The sequence below is a fragment of the Montipora foliosa genome, chromosome 6 (genome assembly GCF_036669935.1).
Source record: "Montipora foliosa isolate CH-2021 chromosome 6, ASM3666993v2, whole genome shotgun sequence".
NCBI lineage: Eukaryota > Metazoa > Cnidaria > Anthozoa > Scleractinia > Acroporidae > Montipora > Montipora foliosa.
In genome coordinates this window covers 11,067,626-11,075,125 of record NC_090874.1, presented here as the reverse complement: position 1 = coordinate 11,075,125, position 7,500 = coordinate 11,067,626, and positions in this window count along the sequence as shown.

The window sequence follows — 7,500 nt, the reverse complement described above, 5'->3', positions numbered from 1 at the left end:
TATCGTGGCCTTTTTTTGCGATCATTTTAAGGCCCCCTTTTGCAGCCTCCTGCTTGTCGAAGAGTTAAAATTTACATCATTAGGGATACTGCATTCATTGTTCAAAATGGAACTTGCAATGGAACGTTCTCCATTTCTTAATAACGCTGCTATAAAAATGTACCATTACCCTTAACGATTAACAAAGAGGAATAATCCCTTTGCGAAGGACCTCTAAGCAAGAACGAATGTCTAGAAGCATTAAAAAGCATGGCCTCTGAAAAAACGTCAGGATCAGATGACCTCCTCTGCGAATTCTACAAAGTCTTCTGGGTGATTTAGCTGAAATACTACTAAATGCGCTAAATTACTCTTTTGACACAGGTAAAGTTTCAATATCACAAAGACGTGACATTGTCAAGCTTATACCTAAAAAAAAAAAAACGCTGATCTCACTTTGATCAAGAATTGGCAACCATTAACGCTATTAAATTGAGACGCACACGATTGCATCAAAAGCTATCGCAAGCCGAATGAAAACTTTTCTTCCGAAGCTCATTTCAGATGATCAAACAGGCTTTCTTAAATTTAGACAGGTGTACCAGTAAGAATAGGGAATTTAAGAAACGACGACGGCTACGACTACGACAACGCGACAAAGCAATAATATCATTGGTTAAAAGAGCATAAATAATCGTGCTGCACGTGCAGCACGGATTTTAGCAAGTATTTTTGCGGTCCTCTGCATAACGACGACGTGAAATCACCAAATTTGAGGCTTTGACGACAACGTAAGCATGCAACAGAGAATCTTTCATTCTCTATTTTAACTTTGAAACCGCTCGTACCGATTTATTTTTAGGATACTTTGCCCACATTGTACGACGCGAACTAGACTGAATAATCGCGAAAGACTTACGATAGAGCCAAGTTATATTTTGAGCTGACGTTTTCGTCGACCGTCGCCGTCGTAGATCTTAAATTCCCTAATATCCGTTTGCTGGCCAGTGTCATCAAATATACGGAAGAAAAAAATTCCGGGCAACCTTGACTGGTCTTCTGATCAATAAAACGCTTCAGCACTTCGGTTTCAGGCTCTCGCTGTTGATGATGATGACGATGATGATGTCTTTCATAAACCATAAGATAAAAAACACGCATCCTATGTTACATAAACGAGAATTGTGTAATGACTTTACAATAATATACAGTAGCTGAAAAATGAATTATGTAATTATAACAAGTTGTGTTCAAACATGAGTCTATTTACAAATGTGTTCTTGAAACGTTCGGTGTTAATCTTTGGGCGGAGGCAAAACATGCGACGTAAATTATATTTCTGGGGTTTAGGCTTCGGCAGAATTTCATTTAACGGATGATAGGTTAGAGCCCTGCGCATGCTTGATATCCTTGACATTCAATGGAACTGAAATGTAACGCCGCTTGTGACATCTGTTTAAAAAGTTCTGTACTGTGTTTAGATCACGTTCATACGCACCATACACTGAAAGGCTATAAGTTAAATTAGATAATACAATTGTCTTAAATAGGAGGTCTATTTCATTCTGGTCATATTGTTCCTTTCTCAAAGTTCTTAATATATGGAGGCCCTTGTTATCCTTGGCTAGTTTAACCTTAACGTGAGAACTAAACTTACAATCACTCTGAAGTGTGACTCCAAGCAAGCAAAATTCATTATGTTGTGGAATGCAATTAACTGGATTGTAAGTATCCTTTTTCGATTTCTTAATTAATTACTAGCTCTTTGCATTTACTTGGATTACATGACATACAGTTATCTCGCAACCAATTTAAAAACTCATTTACTAAGGCCACAGAAAATTGTCGAATCATCAGCATATTTGAATAATGCAGGGAGCCATCATATGTAATTTCAAGATCGTTAAGAAAGATATCAAAGAGGTGGGGGCCACTAACACTTCCTTGTGTGTTACCCTTATTGACGGCTTTCCACCTACAGTGATAGTGACCAGACAAAATGCGTTGCGGTCTACCGGATAATAAACTGTGATACCAATTAATAAGATATGGAGGTACATGTAATCGTTTAAGCTTGGTGGACAAAAGATTGTCTTTCACCGAGTCAAATGCCTTGGAAAAGTTCACGGTAAAGAGTCGCACATGCAGCTTTACAGTTATTATCATCTACTTGCAAATCTGGTTCTGAATAGTTAAGAGCGCAGATGTGAAGTTCCCACTCTCTCTGTACGCGAATTGACTACTCCTCAGGTGATCCTCCATGACGCATCTGACATGTTTGTTGTATACAGCCCTTTCAAGAGCTCTTGCGATCACCGGTGTTACACTGATTCCACGGAAATCACCGTTCTCCTTAGGTACATCAACCTTAGGTAATGGACTGACGTTCGCTCTTTTCCAACGTTCAGGCCAGGAATGAGTTGACAGAGAAAGATTCCACTTATAAGAGATAACCGGGATTAGTAATTCCGCGTGTTCTTTTAAAAGCTAAAAAGGAATTTTGTCCGGGGCGGTTGCCGTTTTCTTCAGATTAGACAGAGTGTTCCAAACAAGTCCCAGAGGGATTGTTGGAGCCTTGACATCTGGATCAATGTGAACATCAAGTGGTCGAATGCAGTTATTGTCGCTGCATAGATTGCCGAAGTACTCGTGTAACTGGTCAAGTGATTCACGATTTAAAAAAACAGAAGATTAAAGGCATAGAAATAAACGGCACTGATTTTAAGTAAAATCAATATGCAGATGACAAGACACGCACTCATCCTTGACGGTTCCGAAGAATCCTTTTAGAATCTGTGATCTTAATAGAACCTTTTGGTAACAGATCTGGCCTCAGACTCGACATTAAAAGACAGATGTTCTATGGATAGGCTCTAAAAAAGATTGTGAACTTAAACTTCTTCCAGAAAAATATTTCAAATGGTCAAGAAAAAAGTGAAAGCGCTAGGCGTTTGGCTCTCAACGGACCCCAATATAATAATATCAAGTTTAAATTACAATGAAAAAAATGAGAAAAAAAAATGGTTCGATCCTAGGACGCTGCAAAATTTCGCAGACTTACACTAGTATTAGGGAAAATAGCAGTGTTAAGGAACCTGGTTGCATCTCAGTTCGTTTGCATTCAGTTTTCACCTTTGCCAACTAACCGCGCGGCGAACAAAATAAATCAACTCAATTTTCTAAAAAGTTTCTATGGAATGATAAAGGTTCGGAAGCTTGTAGGTGCCATCCGAGTTGTTGAAAATCCAACAACAAAGTTGTAAAAATGCGATATCCGACTTGTTGAAAATTCGACATCCGAGTTGTAAGAATACGACATCCGACTTGTAAAAATCCAACATCTGACTTGAAAAAACTACGCATGCGACTTGCAAAAATCCGACATCCTGAATTGCGAAAATCTGACATCTGAGTTGCGGCGGGTTGCAGCGAGATTCTAGAAGGTCAGTCTCCTCTTTTTGGGTTTTGCCGTTACATATCGATAATTATGAAACCTTTCAATTTACAGCTTTGCTTTAACGAGTATGTGTCTTTGAGAGATTTTCTTTCCTTGGATTAAATGTAATGATCGTGTGTGCCGTTTAGTTTTTCCCGCTTTCATCGGGATCTTGTGTTGATGCATTAGATCAGGAATACGTTTCCATATAGTTATAATATGGCCACTTCTAATATAAATGGTGTTTTTTTAGCGGTTTTTCGTATCTGGCGTAGCACTTCTTCTCATAAGATTATAAACCTTCACTTGTTATTCATGGTCCTAGGATGTAATCAGGATTTGTTTGTGACTGACTAACGCGTCCTCAATAAACTTTCACATTGAAACTCGGGCTTGTGTACATAAAACAGGAGGTTGCTTGAATACGTTTGCCCGTAATGGCTGGTTTTGAATAAAACTGCATTCGCGCATCAGATTTGACACTGCTGGGTTGTACGTTGTGACAAATGATAGGATTTTCTCGCTAGTTTTGACTTTTTTTAAGTGCCGACAGCATTCCAGAAAACGTAATGTTTTGGATAGCCTCGCTCTTCAAGGCGGCTTATGAATCGATCGAGATAGTGTGTCCTCAAATGTTGTTTTTGAAGAGTTTGTTTGCAGGAGCTTAAATTAATGGCCTCTCATTTAATAAAACCCTTCTTGGCACCTGGCGGGTGACAAGAGATAAATGCGTGTATTGGATGGCCAGTTTCAGTTTACTTGGGATATGTCTTGATATCGTAAATACATTCTTTTTCGAATCGTTCTCCTTGTATACTGTTATGTCCGAGGAAAGTGTTCTCCTTCTCTGCAAACTTTATAGTTAGGTAGAAGTACTTAGCTTGCGCAATGAACAGGTTGATTTCCTGTTTCATGATTTACATCCCATAGTGAGAAACGTCATCAATGAAACGTTTCCATACTGTTGGTTTAACTTTGCTCTGTCTTAGCATTATTTTCACAACTCGGATATCAGATTTTCCCAGGCAACTCGGATGTCGGATTTTCAACAACTCGGATGGCACCTACACGCCACCGCGTATAAAGGAGACAAACTCAAACGAAAGATAATGATTAATAACTATCCAGAAGGAGGACTTAAAATTACTGACATTGCCTCATTCAATAAATCTCTCAAAGCTACATGGATCCAAAAATATCTGGACCCTGGAAAACAAAGTAAATGGATTGAAGCTACTCGTTGACTCAGAACTTGAACGAAATGGAGGCGAAGGGATATTAAAAGGAAATCTTCACAAAAAAACGTTACTATTTAAAAAATATCAGATCCCCTTGTAAAAGAAATAGTGACGAAGGGCTAACGCTCGAAAGGTCAGCTTTTAGAATCTCTGTACGGTGGCCAATTTACATTATCAACTCCGTTGATAAAACCAAATTTTTGTATACTACTTCCCCACCGATGCAGCACCACAGTTTCTTTAGAAACTACCCCTTCATTCATCTGTTTTTTTCTAAAGACTGGCTTCTTGAAGGTATTACGCAAATTCAGCATTTAATGGGGGAATCCTCCAATTTCTTTCATAAGGAAATAGGAAATTTGATACACATATTCTGGGGATGCGAAGCAACAAAACAAATTTGGGATAGTCTTTTTAAGTGGTTGCAGTCTTGCCAACTTCCTTTGAGTGAACACAATTTCTTTCATGTACATATAAATACGGCTTTGGGTCTGAGGCCGGAGAGCTCTAAACACAAACTAAACATCTGTTGCCTAATTTGCCAAATGCTATATCTGGCTTTGTCGCTTAAAAGAACATACCCCCAACTTTAGAGCATTTTATGCTTTACTTTAAACACATTTAACAAATAGAAAGCGATGCCTCTACTGTCAAAAAGAAATGGGAACCCTTTCTGCCTTATAGAGTTTCAATCGAGTGTCGTAAAACCAAAACCAAAGTAATTACTTTGGCCAATCAAAAAGGACGGAGAAAATCCAGTAAACCAATCAAAACTCAAAGTAATTTTAAGTGGCCGACAGAAAGTTCGGGAAAATGTGATCGCGCGAGCCACGATTGGTTTTGGTTTCACTTCTGATTGGTTGAAAAAATGGCGCGAGAACTTTGAACCAATCACTGAGTAAATTAATGCAAAACCAAAGCAATTTAATTGCTAATTACTTTCGACACTCAATTGAAAACCGCTCTATACTAGCAGTAATCGTAGATTATAGAGCGTCGCTTTGGGGCCTAAGACACCTGTATCGGTTCCCATAAAGAATCGTGATCCTTTTACTCCTAAACTGAGTTATGGGGAGTTGATTTCTCACTCTAAATTTCCTGTGGACGAAATCCTGTGGTGTTTTCATTGAAATGAAACTTTTGATTCTTCTCCATACGTTAGCGATCATATGTTAGCGATCATTGAGCAAATTAACAAAGCGACATGGGTATCGAAAGAAAGGGTAAAGAAAGAAAGAAAGAAAGAAAGAAAGAACTTCTCCGTACAAGGGAACTATTTTGGAAAGCACTCAAGACTTAGTACCTTACCCCGCATGGATTGAATAAAAGAACGGGCTAGAGAGGAGAGACGCAGGCAACCTTAAGTATTGTTGTGTACATAGAAATGTTTAGAAACATGCTATAAAGGGCGTTTCATGATCACTCTAACCTTGGAGATGAACGAACATTCGGTAATGCGTTTCTGACGTCACACAGCAAAGTAATTAATTGACATTATTTATTACTGAAAGATAAGCGCTCCTCTGAAATTAAACGCAGAGCAAAGAGCCCTGATGAAGGCAGAAGCCGAAACGCGTCGGGTCTAAAATAAAGTGTTTCATTGTTGAATGTCTATCCTCTATCGTGTCTATCCTCATTTACAAAATAATTACGATGGTACGCGCAATCTCATTCGTCAATAGCTGTGTTTAGATGAGAGTATGGAAACAAGGGTGTGACATCACACGAATTTTGATTGATTATGTATTGTAAGACGCGCGTTTTGATTGGCTGGTAGGAAATATGAGCGTGTATATATCAGGATAATCTGTTTCAATCAAGAAGTAAAAAAATCAGCATTTTCCTTCATTTGTCGATTTATCTTTGGGAAATATTTTATAAAAGCAGTAGGGGACTTTCTTCCGTGTTTGCATAGCCTCATCTAAACACTCGGGGAAGTTGGGAGAATTCTCGACTTCGTCTCGGGTTTGCGTAACTGTCTCGAATTCTCCCAACTCCCCCTCGTGTTTAGATCGGGCTATGGAAACAAAGAAAACGTGCTCTATCGCTTAACTCGAAAGCATATTTTGCTACTATAGTCACTACGCACTTTTTCTTTTTTCCTCCTTTTTTTTTAATTGTTGTATCCATTCTTGTATTTTCTTGAATAGCGCACGTACAATAAAACTCTTGAACTCTTTATTTTACACAAGCACTTAAAGCGCATCTCTGAAACACTGCTGAAAGGCCAAGGGCCAGGTGGAAAAAGCACCATAGGCTACAGACAGTGCCCACAGGCTTGTTGAAGTATAAAAAAACTCAGTATTCGAGCACTACTGAAAATGCTAGATTTGAAAGAGTTGAACTAAGACGAGGCGCAGACTAAGAAGGAGACAGTACGTAACCAAGGGTCATGTTCATGTGAACAGCGACGATAAATTCAAGCCATTCGTATTTTGTATCCATGGAGCCATCGACGGATACAGTTGGCGAATTTTATGGCTCGATCTGGGACCACCGAACAATAATCCTATAGTGTTGTTTGTTTAACACTTTGTTGAGGTTGTAAGGAGGTGCGATCGTGGAAAAGAGAACTGTCGTGTTAGAGCTGTTCAAAGATTCATCAGACGAAATTGTCTAGATGACTTCGGGGCAGCTAGAGAAAACAGTTTGATGTATGGAAGGTCTGTTTCGAACGAAGGAATAGAAGCCTGAGGTAGTATCTTTGGAAAAGACTGCACCAGATGGTGGATAGCTTTTTTAAATGACACGAGGAGCTATGGACTTTCCTACGACGATGATTGTATTGAGGCAGTATGTCTGAAATTTAGTTTAATGAATACCTTGAGAGACGAACTTCATCGAGCA